This window comes from Anarrhichthys ocellatus, unplaced genomic scaffold, assembly GCF_004355925.1.
Source record: "Anarrhichthys ocellatus isolate YVR2014 unplaced genomic scaffold, GSC_Weel_1.0 scaffold4, whole genome shotgun sequence".
Classification (NCBI taxonomy): domain Eukaryota; kingdom Metazoa; phylum Chordata; class Actinopteri; order Perciformes; family Anarhichadidae; genus Anarrhichthys; species Anarrhichthys ocellatus.
The window spans coordinates 6,617,932-6,637,315 of record NW_022280034.1 but is presented as its reverse complement, the minus strand read 5'-3'; the positions used below and the strand labels follow the sequence as shown (position 1 = coordinate 6,637,315).

Here is a 19,384-nt window from a genome sequence, read left to right as displayed (position 1 = left end):
AGCTTGTTAATGTGGTCGTATTCAAGAAGTGGCATTGAGGTAGACCATTCACAAGCAGCTCCTCAATGCCAACTTTTTTTTAAAGCAATTTACACCATGCCATGAATTAATATGTTGGCTCATGAAGCGTGGCGTATTCAGGCTATTCATCATGAGCAGGAAAAACACGACAAGTTATCCGTGGAAGGCATGTCAAAGGGATATCAGCTGTAATTCGGTATCAGAGGAAGCAAGCGCCACAGAATTTGTTCAATACTACTTTTTATTTGCAGTGTCTTTGTTTGAGTGGAGCTTTAACGGACCACCGTCGATCCGTGATCTGTACGGATCCCCCCCCCCCCTGACGGTTCGGCGTGCATTTGAACCGTGGATTAATTACACAGTTTAACGTTAACCATCACAATGTGAATTAAAGTTTTACTGACAATCGTTATCCGGCAATATTCAGTCAAATAGGCGATCAGGAAATCGGCATTTATGCTTTTTTAGTCGCCGATCTCTGATATTGTTACATTGTGAACAACCAATCCATGTTTAAATCATAGACTATATAAGAAGGTTGAAATTGACAGGACGTGGGGCAGCATTGCTAACGGCTAACGATCGAAGGCTCCGTTCAGTGAAAATTAGTATATATAAGGTCAATTATAACGTATCATTATGTGTTCACATGTAATCTTGTAAAATGTAGTGTTGGTAGAAACCCTGAGTTCTATGATCCGTTGCACCTCGAGCTGATACGAAGACGCATGACATGTAAACGAGGTGAAGAGATTCAACAGGGTCGCAAAGCAGCGGGGAGGTTCATCTCGGAGCCAAGTGTTGCTTAATGGCTTCCTCCTGCTGTATGTCGAGTCAGACCATCAGAGCGTGCTGCGGAGAACATCTGTCCTGAGCACACAGACACTTTGCACCGCCGCGGTCACCCTGTCAATCAAACATGTCCTGGCATGTCACTGGCTATCACCAGCGGTTGCGATCGCCTCAGAAGACCAATGCGGCCCACGCCGGTTTGGGGCGCACGTATAAGAATGAGCGGGAAAGAGAGGTTGACGCCATGTCTATTTTTAGTCCAGTACACGGAGTTCTGCCTCTGTGTTATGCTGCTCTGTTCCGAGGGCAGGCGGCCCGGGTCATCAGCAGCAGCAGAGCACCGGCATAGCTCCAGCTCTGCTCCCTGACCCCGGCCTTCCAGCTCCTACATCCGTGGGAGAGACTTACAAGATTCCTGTGCGGCTGTTACGAGAGGCTATCTCTCAAAATAAAAAGAGGCGCTTTCTTGACGGATGCCATGTTCATCCACCTCTTTCTCTCTCGTGTGACTAATGGGCTAATAATTCAGCTGTCACCCTGGCATGTTATCTCGCAGTCTCTCGTGGGAAGAATACCAGTGCGGAACATCTACGCCACAGTCTCAGCTCTGAGAAAGATATGCCTTAGATTCCCAAAGTTGCTTTACAGCTGAAGGTATTGTGAAGAAGTGGTATCAGTGGGGGATCCCACATGAGCTGGAAGCACTGAGGAAAACCCAGACAAGATAAGATAATAGATGGATCTCAAAGAGGTTGCAAGAAGGCGTCGTGGCTCGAGTGCTATCTTGTCACGCCCGGTTACTCAGCAAGTCGTGCACGGGAAAATCATTCCTCCATTCATCTGCTACACGTCAATGATGAACCTTTGGGTTTATAGTCTGCACCATCCATGGATAGTTGTACACTGTTCAGACACCATCAGTATGAGTAGTTCAATTCATTCTACAGGGTATTTACCAGGGTAAAGTGCTTTGTATTTTCTTTGTGGCCACTTTTACACAAGCTATGAGATTACTGTCCAGTTAAATGAGTTCCTGCATGATTTAGGACACTCACAGAATATATACAGGAATAAAATGCACCAGAATTGCTTGCCAAAACAATGACAAGAATGAAGCATAAGTTAGACATTCTTAACAAAACAGGCTAGTTTACATATAATCTCTGGCTTCTGTGATTTTAATAGCAAAATATACATAGATAGATGGTTTGCATAGTACTTTGGTTATTTTTTATTTAGTTTTTCTTTAAAAATCATGGCAGAAGATTATCATTAAAAAGATTTCAGATCTTTCTCCTTTCCAGCCACTTTGATCTTCCACTATCTTTGGGGAATCTGCTGTTTAGGACCTTGAAGTTACAGATAGTCAGCCCGTTATTTCTGTTTCCTTACAGCACATTTTGACAAATGTCCCATCTGTTATGTCTGTCAAGATCAAAATAGTTCCTACAAAACTGATTTTTCAACAACTTATCCCGAAAAATGTCACATGTTGAGTGTGAAACTTGAAGCACCTGCTTCAGGGGACATCCAGCATAGACTACACTACAACACGGCCGCATCCCGTTTATCAGCATAACAGCTTGTCATTCAGACCTCTGGGTGCTAGGGTTGAATGTTAAACTCTCACTGCTCTGCCATGTGCTTGTTTAATAAAGTACTTCCACTTGACTCAACACTGGTCAGTGGAACAAGGGAGTTGTGATTGCGCCGGGCTGTGAAGCCGCTGCAAAGCATTAATCTAGCCGAGTCCTATTTTGTCAAAATGCCGGCCTCTCTGTTATTATATTCAACAGAAATCTCTTCAGAACAAGAGTTCACTCCAACAAGTGATAATAATCCTTCTAATATGCTTGACTGTTTTGAAACTTGAAGTTAAGGGGCAGGCTCTGCTCTCTTTGTTTGCCCGGGCAGGGGACGTAGACATGTGTGCTCTGAGGCCAGGCCCTCTATCCTTCCTGTTCAGTTACCAGAGGCCTCACACTTATCAGTTCCAGATCTCGCAGAACAGAGAGAAAGAAAGACCACTGACAGGAAGGGGATTTTTTTTTTTCTTTTCTTCCTCCACATTTTTTTCCCTCCCTTTAGCGAGGTTAACAGAATGTCTGCACCCCTCACATTTCACAGCGGAAAGCAATTATTCATTAGGGCTTACGCTGGCGCAAAAGGGAGACAAAGACAAACCTGGCAACCTTCAGACGTCAACCAACTGAAATAAAACTGGGTTCCAAAACTGGTTAGTGCTGAGAGAGCTAGTCGATAAATCGATGAGTCGATCGACAGACAATACCTCGTCAACAGTTTCCATAAACATTAATCGCCATTTATCAAGCAAAAAAAGACCAGGTTTTGGTTCCAGCTTCTCAAATGTGAACATTTGGTGTTTCTTTTTGATTTATATCATCGTAAAGTGAATATCTTGTCTGACAAAACCAGCAATTTGAAGATGTCATATTGTACTTTTTTCCCCCACTATTTTCTGATATTTCAAAAAAATAATAATCCAAAAATAATCAATAAAGAATAATACTCGGTTACAGCCCTACACACGCTTCATTTCTATAGATCATATTTGGCTATCGACCTCAGTCTCACTTCTCTTGTTGACACCGCTGCTATTTCTTTTCACTGCAGCCTCTCCATCAAACCCAGCTAGATTCTCCCTCCGCGAAGGCGACGTCACATCGACAGTGAGAGGGGAAAATCTGTCATTGAGAGTGAGAGAGACTGAACTGAGCACTCATGCCGTGTCCCTGTTCGTGTCGTACCCACCCTCTTTGCACTTGCTCTCACTGTCTACCTCGCCTGACATTTCCACAATAATCACTTTGGTTTATCCCACTCAGCTGTGCGGTGGGCAGATGTTTGTCAGGCCACCATGTTTCTCAGCATTCACACTGCTTTAATCAAGATTAACCACTCTTATCTATCCAGTGTGTGACTGTGTGTGTGTGTCTCTGTGTGTGTGTGTGTGCTGGATGTCCCAATTCCTAATCCATGAAGCCATAGCTGCATTTTATAATACAGTGGATGAACCAATTACATTCCCTTTCCACCACATAATTCTCCCTTTTAGTAGAACGTACACTGAGCCACATATTGCGTAAGGATGAACTGGTGGCATGCTGGTGAAGAGGATTGCCATGACCTTCTTCTCTGTGTGTGTGCCTGTGTGCGTGTACACATTCGTGAGACTGCATATGGACTCGGATGTCGGCAAAGAACATAAACACACGCAACATCTCTGCACTTTGTTGCTCACCGCCCCCCAGGAGCTCCCTAATGAAATCAACATGGTCTGCAAGGTGAGCCGACGCTGACCACACACAAACTGCTGCCATCAGATGTTTACCAGAGACACTCGAGCACAGCGGACGACAGAGCATGTCCGAGCAAACAAAGTTGTAGTCTTTAAATCAACCGTAGTGACAGGGGAGGCCGATATCAGCTTCCACTAACAAGCTTTGTTTAATTCCAGGCAAAGCGGCTCTCAGGTAATTAAGAAGGTCCTTACAGAGCCGGCAAGTATAAGGAATTCTTTCACAAAACAAATGTGTCACCCCTGTTCCTGATTTCAAAGAACTTAAAGATAAACAATATTGTTGTTATGTGCGCTTTCTAATGAAACAGGCTGTGCTAGAAGTGGCTACTCACAGCAGAACTACTGTACCTGGCCAGCTCTGGCTAACACGTTAGCCGCCACAGCAGCTCTTCATGCTTCTTTTTATTTTCTTTCTACTGTGCAGTTTACTCCCCAGGGCATTTTGTAATACATCAAATAAAGCGCTACAGATGCTCTCTGAGCTAGTTAGCTTGCTAACAATCAGTAAGCGAGCTCATTAGCTTTGGGGAGCAAACAAACGCCATTTTTTAAGGCTCGTCTCATAATTGTCTGCAAACCATTCTTCTTTTGAAGAGAATCTTACACGTCAAGAGTGGAGGGTTAATTGAAAGTGGATGGTGCAACAAACATGTTCTCATCCCAACTCGTCACATACTGTGGCCTCGGTCAGGACCCCTTGGCGTAACGTTTCTAACATACTAGGAAGTCAAACTATGACACCACTGCGGTCGCAATGATGTGGTTGAAGTTGTGGATTCAAACAAAACCACTTAGTTAGGTTGAAGAAAAGCATCATGGTTAGGCTTGAAATTAGTCCTTTTTGGACTCTCCAGCTCCATGCCCTTAAAAAGTCAGCACTGTCATAAGCTGCTGTTGGTCAACGGGGCAGATTTGCTCATCAAAGTCCACTAAATTTGAACCTGATGTGAAAAATTTGCCCCTGGGAGCAAATCCACTTTGAGATGCTAATGCAACATACCAGTGTAGCCTATATTGCACACAACTGATAGCTGCCAGGTCAAGCATCACAACTTTACTAGCTGGGCTCTGCAGATTCTACCGCATAAGAAAAAAAAAAAAAAAGCCTCACCTGTGTTCAATCCTTGATTCTTCACCACGAAGGACCCCCCCCCACCCATTCACACACCAGGAGGAGAAACACTTCAGCGCCTCACGTCTTCTGCCCCTGAGAGAAATCAGAGAGGAGGGGGGGGAAAGAAAATGCATCAATCAACGCTACATTATCCACCAATCTCCAAACACTGAATTCTTACATTTGCATCCCCCCCCCCCCTGAAAATCAAGCCCACTCGATGATTTTGCTCCTCACGGATTCCTTTGGGCTCAGAGTGGCTTCCATCTGTGCCTTGCTTAACGCGATACACTTCTTCCCTGCACGGATAAGCTCCTTCACGCTCTCGTGTCCATGAAGGACGAATCAAAAGAGCAACCGATGATCAGTATGGTATCATAAACATCCACCACAGAGTAAGCTCATTGCCGTGGCACATTCACAATTCACTCCTGATTGACAGATAAGCCTATTAAAAGAGACCTTCACTATAGCTTTGCACTTAGCCTGAGCTGGGAATGCCCAGTGACATTCAGAGCCTTAAAAATGGCCACATTAGCTATTGGTGAAGTTCAAAAGGTGATAACCAATGTGTGAGAAACCATTACATATAAGCCACTTAAGGACTTAATATGATAACCCAGAAAATAAAGATTCATTTTTTTTTATTTAGGGGCCACACAGTTTATAATATTGTCTTATCTCCAGTATTTTCACTCAAGCAAGTAAGTGCACAGACTTATTTTCCTAAGTGAATTAATCATTGTGAGTAGTTGTAATTATGAGCATAATAAGCACATGCCGGATTCTAGCATGTGTTATCTTCCCATGAATCACGCATGCCTCTGCTGGCATCTGAGAGAGAATAAGCGAACAAAAAACACCTTCAATCTTTTCATTTGCAATAATTCCAATTCTCAAATGAGTTGCCGACCTCTTTGTGTAGGAACTCAGACCATCTGAGTGTTTTACCTGTATTTGGGAAGTTCCACAAGACCTTAAATGCAAATAAAGGATTCAAATTTCGATGTCCTAATGAGAGAATACAATGTCTGCTAAATGACAGTCCTCGACTACCGCTTTAGTTTAAGGTAGTACTTTAAGGATAGTCAACTTTTAAGGTAGCAGGGCTCTTAGCAGGTGAAAAAGTAGAAACAAACTATTGCCCCTTTTCTTTGTTCATGTCCTGCACACAATTTTTCCTTAAATTCTCTCCTTTGTTCAAAGAGCACGACACTCATTTTCAAGTCAAAGAAAAAATTTACTCCTCAAATGTTGAACTATGACATTTCAAGGAGCTGACTGGGATGGTAGAAGGAAAAGAATAAAAATGTCTTACGGGTGTTTTTGCTCTAGCTTTGTGAATACGAGTGCGGAGGGAGTGTGTTAGTATGGGGCAACCAGCTACCCTCCTTTATCCCCCCTTCCTTAAAGTGTATAGCTGTATCCTGTTAGTGTATCGTTTTCACAAAGCGTCTGCTTAGTGACACACAGCATGCTAGCCATTTCTATACCCAACCAGAGCTTCTCCTGAGCTCATGATTTGGTTGACAGGACAAGGCTAATGCTCCAAATATAAAAACTGTCTACCCACAAGGTGCATTTTCACATTCAGCAGGAGAAGGGCAAACCCTTTATTTAATCCTCTTTTTTTTCTTTTTTTTTCTTAAATCATTGGAAGATTTTTCAGGCAGAATTTCTCCCCTGTTGGAAGTGCTGTTCTCTGAAAAGAGAAAGTGAAGGAGCGCTGGGGGCTCAATGGGTTCGAGAGGGAGGAGGAGGAGGAGGAGGAGAAACGCTGGGTGCCTCCTTTTTAAAGCCAGATTCTCCCCAGATACCTCTGTGCTATTCATCAACAGCTTTTCCAGGGCTGTGAAAAATCAATGTGCTCTGCACTGCAAACAGTTCATAATGACGGGGGATGGAGGGAAAAAAGCTCAACTGCAACAGAATTGATTTGTTTAAGTACAATAACACGGCTCTGCAGCGCAGTGAGGAGGAGGCTCGAGCCCAGACAAAGACTGACTGGCAGTATGAAACCACAAGCAGTAATTGACAAACTGCTGGCAAAGTGCAAATCCAAAATACAGACGGCTGTTATCTAATTAAAGGAGTTTTTCTCTGAATTACCACCTGACAGAGGAAAACACAGTCCCAAATGACTGCATATCTTCTCTAGGAAAGTAAACTCCAAATAAAGAGTTTTAAAACCTTCAAAAATATTGTAGCTATCATTAGATGATTTAAAAACATATTCTTACACAACTTTATTCCGATTAATAGCATTGATGATTGTTTTCAATATTGCTTCATAATCCTTTTTTTTATTTTTTATTAAACTGCCAAAAATAATTTCTCTTACAAGTTCCAAGATCTCAAATAACATCTTCAAGTTGCTTGTTTTGTCCAACCAACAAAACTGTTTAGACATTGAATCTATAAATAAAACAAACTAAAACATTTTAGAAACTGGAATCCGCAATCTTGCTCGATAAATGACTTTAACGGTTGACTAGCGTCCCCAATTGATATGTTTTCTTTAAACGTAATGACACGCACTGAAAGATCATGTTCACACACACACACACACAAACCTGCTCTAATCATGCGTGCAACTCCAACACATACAGATAAACACACACACACATTATTTGTGCTTTTGGCAGGGAGTCGCATACCCCAAGCCAATTCAAAGCACATGCAGAGAGGGTTTGATGTTGCATAAAGCAAAGTCATCAGAATGTTTAGAAGATGACACCAGGCTTCACCTAGAAAAACAAAAGAAACTTCCACAAGGTGAGATTTTAAACCTCCTGATATACTGCAAAAAAAAAAAAAAAAACAGAAGCTGGGAGTAAATTGTGTCAAGGCCGGCCAGCACAATAAAACATTTCTCCCAGCCTCTCTTAAGCCGGCCACAGAGGTGCATTTATCATTGTTATTATTCCTTCAGAGAGGCCCTCCCAGGTTTAATTGGGTCCTCATGGAGTCAAAATCCCCGCTGTCGCTGCAGCCCCTGGAGCTGGACAGACTCATTCCTTCCCAGTCAGCACCAGGTTTTTACCGGCCGCATGAAGAACAGTCATTCTGTGCAAAGTGCCCGTGGAACCCGGGAGTCAGAAGGTTGGCGAGGAACTGGACGCCACCCACTAAGCAGGGACACTGGCAGCAGAGGGACACCTGGGGAGCAACTCTCACCTGGCTCTGCTCTCAACGCTGTGGGAAAAGCTCTCGAGAGCCACAGGCTGTCTGTCCACCGAGCCAGTTTCTTTGGAGCCATTATGTAGCTCATTTGCATTTTAACTTCATGCGAACAAATAGAACAGAAAAGGGATTAAAAAGGATTTTTTTCAGTGTCAATGAAAAAAAAAGAAAAAAAAAAAAAGAGAAACAATGAGCTACGGTGATAAAATAGTTTAGACGCATAAACATGCAGAGCTACTCAGCATTAGTAGTGTTGAATATGCTTTTTGCCGACTGAAATTAATAATGATAGGGTGATACTTCCTCAAAAACCTCTAATTACCTAATTAATATTTGCAAGAACTGTAACAGTTTTTACCACATAACTTTTGACGGATGTGTATAAATAATCAGCATTCAACAAAAAAAAAAAAAAGTGTGAAAAGGAACAATTTTAATCACACAAATATGTTCTACTTAAATACCATCTCTGAAACTTTTGACCTCCCGTTCAACTTCCTCAACTGTGCTCTACTTCCACTTGGTGTTACATTGGCACAGAAATCACAACGCCTCCTTGAGGCTGCTTCCTGTTGATAGGCCCAAGACATGCAAGATCAACCGAGATACGCATCCCTGCTTTTCAAAAAGACAGCCGACAAAGACACTTGAAGTCAAAGGAGGAACGCTGGAACAGCAAATGCAGGAATGACAAGCTCGTCGTTTGTAATGGTTTTCTGCAGAGAAGCAGGTTTTCGAGATAAAAAACGGGATTGTGTATAGAGACACGATGGTAATCATCTCCCCTCAGCCAGTGTGTTTAAATATACACTTAGAACGTGACAATTGCAACTGTCATGCAACACTTTATTTGGGTATTTTTACCGGAATTAAGGTTAAAGGTCGATAACTCATCAATCTGTCAAATTACATGTTTTGCATAAGGGCTGCGACTACTTATTGATTTCACCAGACATAAAGGTGTTGATAACTGTTTCTATAAATTGATTTGACAGTTAATTTCAACGTAAAAACATGTTGCAACCAAATATCAGCATTGTAATACTGTCGAAATAGCAGTCGTATGTAACCTAGCCCTTTAAAAACATTCACTATTGAACATCATTTTGACCTGGTTGTAACGCAGATGTGTTTTGACCTGTGAATCACCAAACTGATGTTCACTAGGATTTGATTTGTGAGGTTATAATGCCTGCATATACTGTACACACTACAGTACTGACACCCAAATCCAGGTTAGCAGAGGAGGGATTGAACGTTTCCCAACACGCATGCTGCTGGTGTTTTAGGACACCCGCATGAAAGGATTACATTGGACAGAAGTAGTTATAAGGCAAAGCCAGAAGCATCAGGTTCGCAGTGAGTGCTGTAGTGATGACTACAGGTTTAAAGATAATGGTTTTTAGCGTAATGCATTTAGAGGGCATGAGACACCAGCTCAGTTAGCTTTCAGTCTTCACTTTCTACTGATTAACACAAATGCCGGCGCCTTGTTAACCACCGCTGCTGTAATTATGTGGAGCCTCACACACACACGCACACACACACAACCTATACAGCACACACAGGCAAAAAAAACACCCCAGTGCAAAACAGTGCCGCCGTATACAAGTCGCGTGCCCCCAGATCAGCATCACAGCAACTACCAATTATTTGTCTTATTCATGCAAATGCAGGTAATTTACTTCCTGCTGTGCACAACTTCCCAACGTGTCTGCCCTCTAGCATCAGGTGTTTGTATTGTGGTTCGCCGAAACAAGTGAAACAATTGAATGAATTGATCACAAAAAGGCTTCACTTTCAAATGTGAATCATTTAAAAAAAGGTTAATTTAAAGGTTAATTACAACTTGAGTTTTCGGTAACACTTTCTCTGAAGCCCATGTCTATAACTCATGAAAACATTATAATCTGCTCATAACACATGATTAAGCATTTCATAATGCCTTATAACATCTAGTCATCATTTGTTTTATTTTTATAAATGGGATCATAGTGTATCATAGTTGTGATACATCATAATCTCATTATAATGTATTATAATAAATCTCTGAATTACTCAAAGTGGTCATTGTTATTATTAGTTAGTATATATATGAATGCTTGTAGCTATAGTATACACTTCTATAAGCAGATTATAAACACAGTATGTTGAAAATAAACTATAGACATGCTTATCATAGAAAGTGTTACTGTTACCCAGTGTTCTTTTAGTCGTTTTGGACATCGCGTCTCACACTGTACTCACCGAAGTGATTTGCTACAACAAAGTCCCACGGGACAAGAAGTGAAGAGTCAGACAATCAGACAGTTTGTAAACGAGCCAACAGTTTAATCAGAGTATCCACTAAAACTGAAAGTGAGTGGTAATAATAATCCTGTTACAGGAAAGCTGCTAGCGCTCAACTACTGACAGTATGTTGCATCAAAGCTGAACCAGGAAGTCAGTCTGTAAACAGGATCGCCATTACATTCAATCAAGAGTCATTGAAGAGCCAGCTGGCTAACTCGTTATCATTACTGAAAGAAAAGGTGGCCAAACAAGACCCAAGTTGTCTGAAACAAAAATGCCTTTAAATACCGATGTTTTCTATTTCAAAGGAGCGCTTATGAGATTTACATGACTTGATGGCTTCAATGTTATTCTCCTCCTCCCCCTCTCTCTCTCTCTCTCTCTCTTCGGTATATCTTGTTTCAAAAGCGAGAGCAGCCCATGAGCCTGTGTTTTTATTCCTTTGTTTCCAGTCTTTCCCTATCAGAGCAAGAAGGTTGGTAGCAACTCCCACGAGGGAGATAGAGATAGAGGTGTAGGCTGCTGGCAGAGCGCTAAAGCAAAGAAACGCTGCACCGTCTGACCACAGACATACAAATGATGCCCCCCTATACCTCCCCTACTCTGTCCTGCTTCATCTGCAAAGCAAATCTTCTGCCCCTGCAGCCAGAGATTCCTCTTTGGTCACCTGGCTCTGTGTCTCACCCCCTCAGGGTTTACGAGAGGTGAGAGACTTCCTAATGTAATGGAGACAAGCAAGACAGAGAAATAGAGGGGAGATCGTCCTGAGCCAATTGCAAAAGGGAGGTGGGTGTAATGAGGCCTGATCTGTCACAAGAAAGAGCCATGGCCCTCTATTTGCATTTGCAGCCCCTTTCTTCATTTCCCTCCCTTATCTTCCCCTCCTCCTTCTCATAATAAGGTAAAAAGGAAAAGCAATGAGTGGGAAGAAAGGTGGAGAGCGGACATATACACAGAGGAATCCAGGGAGGGGAAAAGAGATCACATTACTATCGGAAGGGAAAAGATGATTAAATGGCTGAGATGAGCACAATCCGCTGGTTCCAGAAGACAGAGGAAGGAATTTCCAGAGCCAATAAGCAAAGCATCACAGTAAGACCTGCCTCTCCCTGTTATTCAAGCCTGATCCTTGCCGGCACAAGCACATCTCCTACACCCGCCCTTTTACACTATGTGTGTGTATCACGCACATACAGTCATTAGCAGGTCTAGGGTATTGATTTTTAAAACATTGCTACCTTCTAATTATAGGAAACACTTCAGATTCTGCACCGAGCTGTCCGTGTGGTATTCCTCAGGATTGTGATTGCTGCAGATAAACCAGGTACGACAGTGTCACGATGACGCGGTTGCAGAGGACTCTCTGGGCGAGACGGAGAAGAGAAAGAGAAAGAAAAACAGCAACATCAATAATGAAGTGAAGGAGACGGGGGAAGAAAACAAAGCCGTTCATAACAAATGAGAAAACAGGCAGAGCGTCTCATTGCGAGAGCGCTAACGACAATCAATTAGCAATTGCTCATGATCTTGGGTGCGTCGGAGTATAAGGTGTCTTAATGAGTCCCATTTCCATTAGCTGCTCGACTCCAGAGGCACAAGGAGGAGGCTGCTCCCACCAGCTCCTCCATCTCAATGCCTAATGACTACGAGAGTGGATTACTCCATCAATTCCTCGCTTCTCTTTGTTTATCCCCTGCGTAAATAATGGTCAACCATTACAATGCATTAAGCGGGCCACTCTACGCAGAGAGAACGAGGGGGAGAAGGAGGAGCACAAGTGCTCCGACGGGCATCCTCCAGTGATCTCTAGGAAATCGGCTAATACCGGCCACGTGGTGGCAGAGAGAGAGAGGGGAAAAGGGGGGGGGGGCAGGAAAGGGGGAGCAAGCATCTGATGCTCCACAAATATCTAGCGGTTTCGTTTACCGGGAGGTCGAGTAAATGTGGTGGAAGCAAAGCTACCGAACACCTCATGCAGTCAATCATGTTGCCTTAAAGGGCCAGGTCACCCAAATTACAGAGGAAAAAAAAAAAAAGGCTTTTTTTTATTTTTACCACCGCATAGACCTCTCTAGGAACATTTTGGGGAGGATGAGCGAATGAAATAAAACAGCTTAAGCGTGTGCTAAAGCAGAAATAAACAGCTCCGCGCTCCAGCAGATCGTTGCTACTTTTAGACAGGAAGACTGGCCTTTTTTTAAATGTCTCTCCACATCTCCATTAGGCTACAACATCCAATTAAACATCACAGTTGTGCACTGTTATTTTGTCATGTGAGGAAATGGCTCTCAAGCAAAGCCACATTTTTAAATCTGGACTAATTTCCTAATCGTCATGGTTATTGAGACGCTAACAGAAAGGAGTGAAAGGGTTTCGTTCTTGAAGCTTCTCAGCTCCCTGAAATATTTGGTGAAAAAAAAGGTTCAATAGGAACTATTTCTTCAGTAGCTCCGGGGAAACGTGTTCAGAGCAAAGTCTGTGAATCATCCAACCAGGACATTGTTCATGTAATTTACCTTGAACAGGGCTATCAGGCCTCAGACAAGACACTATCAGTGATACAAAATGGGATGGATTTGAGTCTTATGGAATCAACACCACAGAAAGGACTTTATCCGTATCCTACGAGAGATTATAATGTACTTCTGTTGTTGCCGTGCTTCCACCCTGGATCAATATTTCACCCAAGGCTCAATCACTCCCCTTTCTATTTCCCTTTCTCTTTCTGGCACTCTCTGGTTTCCCTCTTGTGTCACAGCACCAGACAGGAAAAAAAATTAAACGCATCAGCAGAAAAACACACAAGTGGAAATGATCTCGCCGCTGCAGCCGCTCGGGTCACGAATTCAGCTAACTGTGCTTATCACAGGCTGCCACTATTAGTCTTAATAGTGGCGGTGACAGCCCGCCTTTAGAGGAGATGGGCTTTGCTTCTCGGGGCTCACCACAGACAGGTGATTCTCATCTACGGCATCTTCACGTGTCATAGCAAAGGCAACGCCGGCTGAAAAGTGTCTGGTGGCTTATTGGAGCAAAACATTAGAACCCGGCAGGTCATTACAGACACCAGAGCCATATGTTCTTACGCACTAGGCATCAATCAAAGACAAATTAAGAATTCAATCAGATGGTGATAACATTCAAGCTGTTCGAAGCAGTTATCTTGAATTACGAGGATGTAAAGACCCAAAATAAATACATAAGCCAGATACCATACTAACACACAGCGTGCAGTATGTAATGACTCATTTTCTATACTAGCCAGAACTGAAACAAGATGCACGGCCAACGGATGTCAATCATAGGGATTCATCAATTTGATAGTGATATCGGATAACTGGCCGTTACGGACTCAAATTGCTGGAAAGGGTATCGACCCAATTCTTTGCTTCCAGCTGATTACACGTGCGCATACTACTCAATGCGTCAGCAGCTTTGCCAGTAGACCTCATAGCTGAGGTAACTAACAACATTTCAGCTGTTTGGAGCCATTTCGCGCTTGCTACGCCAACAGGTTCTACGGTTACTTTATGCCTAAATATTTTTGCAAAGTTAGGAAAACAATGTTTAAGTGAAGCCCGATGTTGCTTTGCAAATAAAATAAGGATGGCCGCTTCCACACGGCAAGGCATACAGCTTATTAATCAAACACTGGTATCGGATCTGGCAATGGATATCAGCATTGAGACTGAAAAAGTAACATTGGTGCATCCCGTTTGTCAATTTTAAGCTCCCCAAATCAATATTTCTGCATTAGCAATGGAAAAATGACTACGCTGCATATGATATGAAGGGCGTTATTTGTTGTGCAGAGTGTTTTGGCTTCTTTTAGCTCATTACTTTCCTGTTTTGGTCTCACCACTCTCAGGCAACTTGTATTCCACAAAACAGCTCTGATAAAGCGACTGCGTGCTACCTGTCGAGCACCAAAAGGCTCACACAGTCCATTGATTATCTTGTGAACATAGTGGAGCATTTAGCAGCTAATTAGGCTCGTATTTCCCTCAGGAGTTGGTGGAGACCATAAGAGAGCTAAAAGGAGAAAGAACATTGGACTTATATTTGTTGATTGCTATAAATTTAAATTAAATGAATGTTAATTGTTGCTCGGTATCTGCTGGACTTGTAAGTAAACTGTTTGCTAATGCACTTTCCCTATCAACATCAAAACTATTCACGGATCTTCCTTCAGTTTCTTTATGAACACAGGCTTGAACCTTTGACTTTTTGTCAGAGAACCAGATGTTTTCTCGTCCTTTGTACTGATGATTTAACTGGGGAAGTTGTATGCCCATCCAAGCCTTGGAGGTGCTCCGACTGCCAGTCACATAACATTATCTGCTGTATGGAGAAAATGATCAGAGTATTTTCTTCTTGTCGAGTTAGCAGCATCAAGCACAGCTCTGCAGGATTTAATGCAAACCCAATCATTCATTTTTGCTCAATGCGAGGGCGCTACATGACTTTGGTGTGAGAGGGAATATTGTCAGGGCAAAGAAGCGCATGTGGCATAAGAGTGAATGTCTTACTGAGAAAAACAATTTTTCCCTGTGAACTAAAGATTACTTGCTGTTGCCTGTCAAGGAGCCGTGCTGCGTTGCCATTGAATGCCACACATAGCCTGGCAGGGCTGAAGAGAGGGGGCGGCAAAGTGAAGGTGTTAAGTTAGGTACCTCAAAATAAAGAACACATGAAAGAAGCACATGAAACCAGCTCACATAAGAGTCAGCCTTGATCAACACCAGTGTACAACAGAAAAGCCACTGAACACTCAAAAGGTCCTCGCTGCCCCTTAACATGAAGACACACGAACACGGTTTGGAAAACAAATGTCAAGTCGTCTTTTCGGCCAGAACGCTTTCCCGCGAGCCGAGCAATCCTCAGTCACTCTCCTCCACAAATGACCGAGCCAGTGACCGGGACCATGTCAACATGTTGCCTTGTTGAGACAGAGGGAGGGAGGGATTACTTTGATCCACTTTGAGGCATGTCTTCCTTTACTGTCAAGAGCCGGTTAGGAATTCTGGAGGAAGAGGAGACGATTATGCATCAACTCCGCAGCAATGCCGCTTGAAGCCCGAATAAGTGTTAACCAACAAGGCTTTGAAGGATTCAGTGCTGTTGTAACTTCCAAACCACAAAGAGACCATAGAGGGAGCAGAACCCGTGACGACCTCTTATCATAGCTGAGATGACACTCTATTTTACAAACATGACAGAGTGCAGAGATACTGGGCTGAACAGCCTGTAGCTGCAGATTTGTGTGTAGAACAATGGAAGTCTGTGCTGATTTCTGGCCTAAACAATGGCAGGATGACATGGAGCCTGACAGACACATACACAGCAGCAGGATCTACACTGCAGACAGGAGAGGCAGCTTCACAGAGGAGCAACACTGCCAAAAACATATCCTCGTCTTCCCTTTTCCTCTTCCAACATCTTTTATGTGTTTTGGCACCACTGGCATTCGTAACTCAAAAGTGAACAGTCAAACTTTGAGCACCACGGTGAGCGCAAGCTTGTGGAGCAAAATGAGCCAGTCAGTGCAGAACAATTGAGCATAAACTAAATAAATCTTAACCTGAAGGTATTAATAGTTTCCATCCAAATCTAGTGCAAACTTTAAAAGACTTGCCAGAAAATTGTCAAAAAGACAATGTGGATAAATGTGCGTTATACCTTGGAGTGGATGGAAACTTGCACAAGTTGAAATGTGCATGAAAACAGGTGGATGGAAGCGCACTGATGTAATTTATGGGTCTTAAACTCAAATTACCTGGGACCCATTGAGCTCCCTTCCCTGGTGCAGATTGAGTACAACACATAAAACTTACATAAAAATAAAACACATAAAAACGTGCATTTTCAAAAAAAAAAAAAAAGGTAGTTGTTAATTAAGTGTTGATAAAGTAGAAATAATAAAGAATGATAAAATGTTTAAATATCAACGTTATATTAAAAATAAATACAATAAAATAACAAAATACAAAACAAAAATGGTGGTGCTAAATCAAGGAGGTGATGAAATCTGAGGCGCTCAAAGTGTCCTTCATTATTAATGTCCTCGGGGCAGGACTTGAAGCAGCTTTGCTTCTCTTATCAATCATTCATCTGCTTTCCATTGAACACACTCCGATCCTTCCGGTGTCAAATCAGGCTTGAAGAGGCTAAAGAACCACCGATCTGCAGTCTTTCCTTAATTAAACGAGTCTGACATGAGCCTCAAACACCTGCTCTCAAAAGAGATCAACAGCGCTCCACTAATGTGGAGATCCCCGGCAATCCGTAACCTGTCAATCACTTAATACACAACATAAATAAAGAATAGGATGCCAGAACCCATTTGCGCTGGCTCCTGTGCATGTCCTTGTGTTCTGAAAACACCTCAACAGTGAAAACTTGAGATTGAATCAGACGGAAATAATAATGTTGATGCGACTTTTATAATAAAACAGCCCAAGCTGCTGCTTTCTCGCCTTACCCATCTCGCGCGCCCCCCGTCTGAGCAGGATCCCATTTCGCTCGACTACAGCCGGCGTTTGGTTAAACAGCAAACACAATCAAACTTTGCGGTCTGTCTATCTGTGGAGCCGAATTGGAAGCAGTTCTTTTGGTGGCAATCTCCAATTACCTTCTGCGTGCAAGTGTTCACTGCGCTGGAACTTTTCCATTTCATCATCACACTCAAGCTGTCCCCATCCAAAGCCAACCAGCATCGGCGGTGGCGGCAGCAACACAGCGGACCGTGTCATCCGTGCACCGCAGGGGGATCCTTCCAAGCTGCAGTGAATTCCTCGTTTTGTCTGGGAAAAGATTCATGTCTATACAAACCGCAGGTGCAGTGAGTTTTTTTTTTTTTTTTTGTTAAACCACCACAGTGAGAAGGGGGCAGGGCAACACTCAGCTCCCCCTCGGCTATGTTTGTCACAATTACTCGGTAGGTCAACTTTCCCCTCGTCTCATTAAGAGGTAAAACACGGAGGCTAGTAAACCCGTCTTTTTCGGACCCCCGCAGGAAATGTTTCGGCTTGCTGCCGCACGCTCTGCAAGCCACTGATGCAATCGTTCTCCAGCCCTCACGGTGGATTTGGGAAACAAGAATGAGGGATTATTTGATCCAACTTCCATTCAAGAGGCCAATTCAGCCCAACAAATCAATACTAATCAACGGGGAGATGACAGGAGATGAAATTCCCTCTGCTACGGCCAAACACTCATGTATCAAGACTGAGAGCCTGCATGCAGGCTTTCTCTGCTCCTCTCCTCACAGAGCCAGTGCTGGAAAGTAACTACGTACATCAATTCAAGTATACTGAAGTCAAGTACAGTTTTGATGTACTTTACTTGAGTATTTCCATGATAATGCTTTTTGATCCTTTTAATCCACTACATTCCAGAGGGATATATTGTAGTTTTTACTCAAGTCAAGCCTACAGTTTCTAATCACATATTAAATATGTAGTTTACATAATGTTGAATGTTATATAATCATGTTTAAAATATAATGCATTGTTATAGGGTAAACTAACTTTAGAAAAAGGTACTTAAATGTGACTGTTGTACTGTATCATGCATCAATGTGTAAGCACCATTTTGGTGGTTACAAATTGATGCATGATACATTGGTAGCCGATTCTTACTCATTTTTTTATTAAGTATTTGATTTGTCAATCTTCCAAATATTGTGCCTAAAGTGACACCTTCACATTGCTTATATTGTCATCTTTGCATCAGAAATGGCCCGACAGTGTATAATGTTGGGTAGTTTACTTAACATAATTTGTAAATTAACTAGTAAATAAATATAAAGGGGCATGAAAAGAAAGCATTAAGCACAAATATCTCAGAGAGCAAATGTACTTAGTTACATTCCACCACTGTGCTTAAGTGCAGTTTTAAATGCAGCACTAATAGCATTCTAACAGGACCTTGATTCTTCTTTCATCCCTGCCAAAAATCTCATTGCAACACCCTGCGAATTATTAATCCGCAGCATTAACCATGCCGACAGTGTCACACTCTGAAAGAGCACTGGCCTGCAGAGGCTGTCTTTCATCTGAGGCGAGGAACAACAAAGAGCTCGAGCTTCTCATGTTAACACAGGAAACATATATTTAATGAGACAACCACTGCATTTCTCCGCAGTCATGCTAAGCGAGTCTGACCCCACACCGCAGCTCGGCCGCGCTGCCAAACAGTCGCGCGGCAGTCTAGACGAGGGCGAGCGGCGACGAGGGCCTCCCCGAAAGCTCTTGTAATGCACGAGGAATTTGGTGCGGTTTCCTCGGAGCAGAGAGGAAACGCATGGGTGAGAGTAAAGAGGGAGAGAGAGAGAGATCCCTGCAGAGGTCAGAGCGTGTCCTCGGAGGTGTCAGGGGGAGTAAATGGGCATGACTGCAGAACACGGGGGTTATACCCGCTCTCCTCCCTCCGCCTTCCTTTTTTTCCCCTTCTTCGCAGGGGTGCCGTCACTGACTCGTCCCCGGGCGCCTCAGAGCGAGAATCAGCATGGCTTCCCTTGCATGCCACGCAAATTGGAACAGGAAACGATTGTCAGCTTCGGGGGAAAATCACCGCCTTATTAGAAAACAAAAACGACAAAATGTGACGTCGAAGGAGGATATTTTTTGGGGGGGGGGGGGGGGGGGGGGGGGGGGGGG

General features: G+C 43.1%; 1 protein-coding gene across 4 annotated transcripts in view; it reads right to left on the bottom strand.

Moving 5' to 3' along the window:
• The window catches only part of LOC116381453 (zinc finger MIZ domain-containing protein 1), a 104,762-nt gene that overhangs the window by 70,828 nt on the left and 14,550 nt on the right, over window positions 1-19,384 (bottom strand). For all 4 annotated transcript variants that reach the window (XM_031843618.1, XM_031843619.1, XM_031843620.1 and 1 more), the window contains exon 2: window positions 5,247-5,342. The gene's annotated coding sequence lies outside the window, so the exon portion shown is untranslated. The remainder of the gene's footprint in view (window positions 1-5,246; window positions 5,343-19,384) is intronic.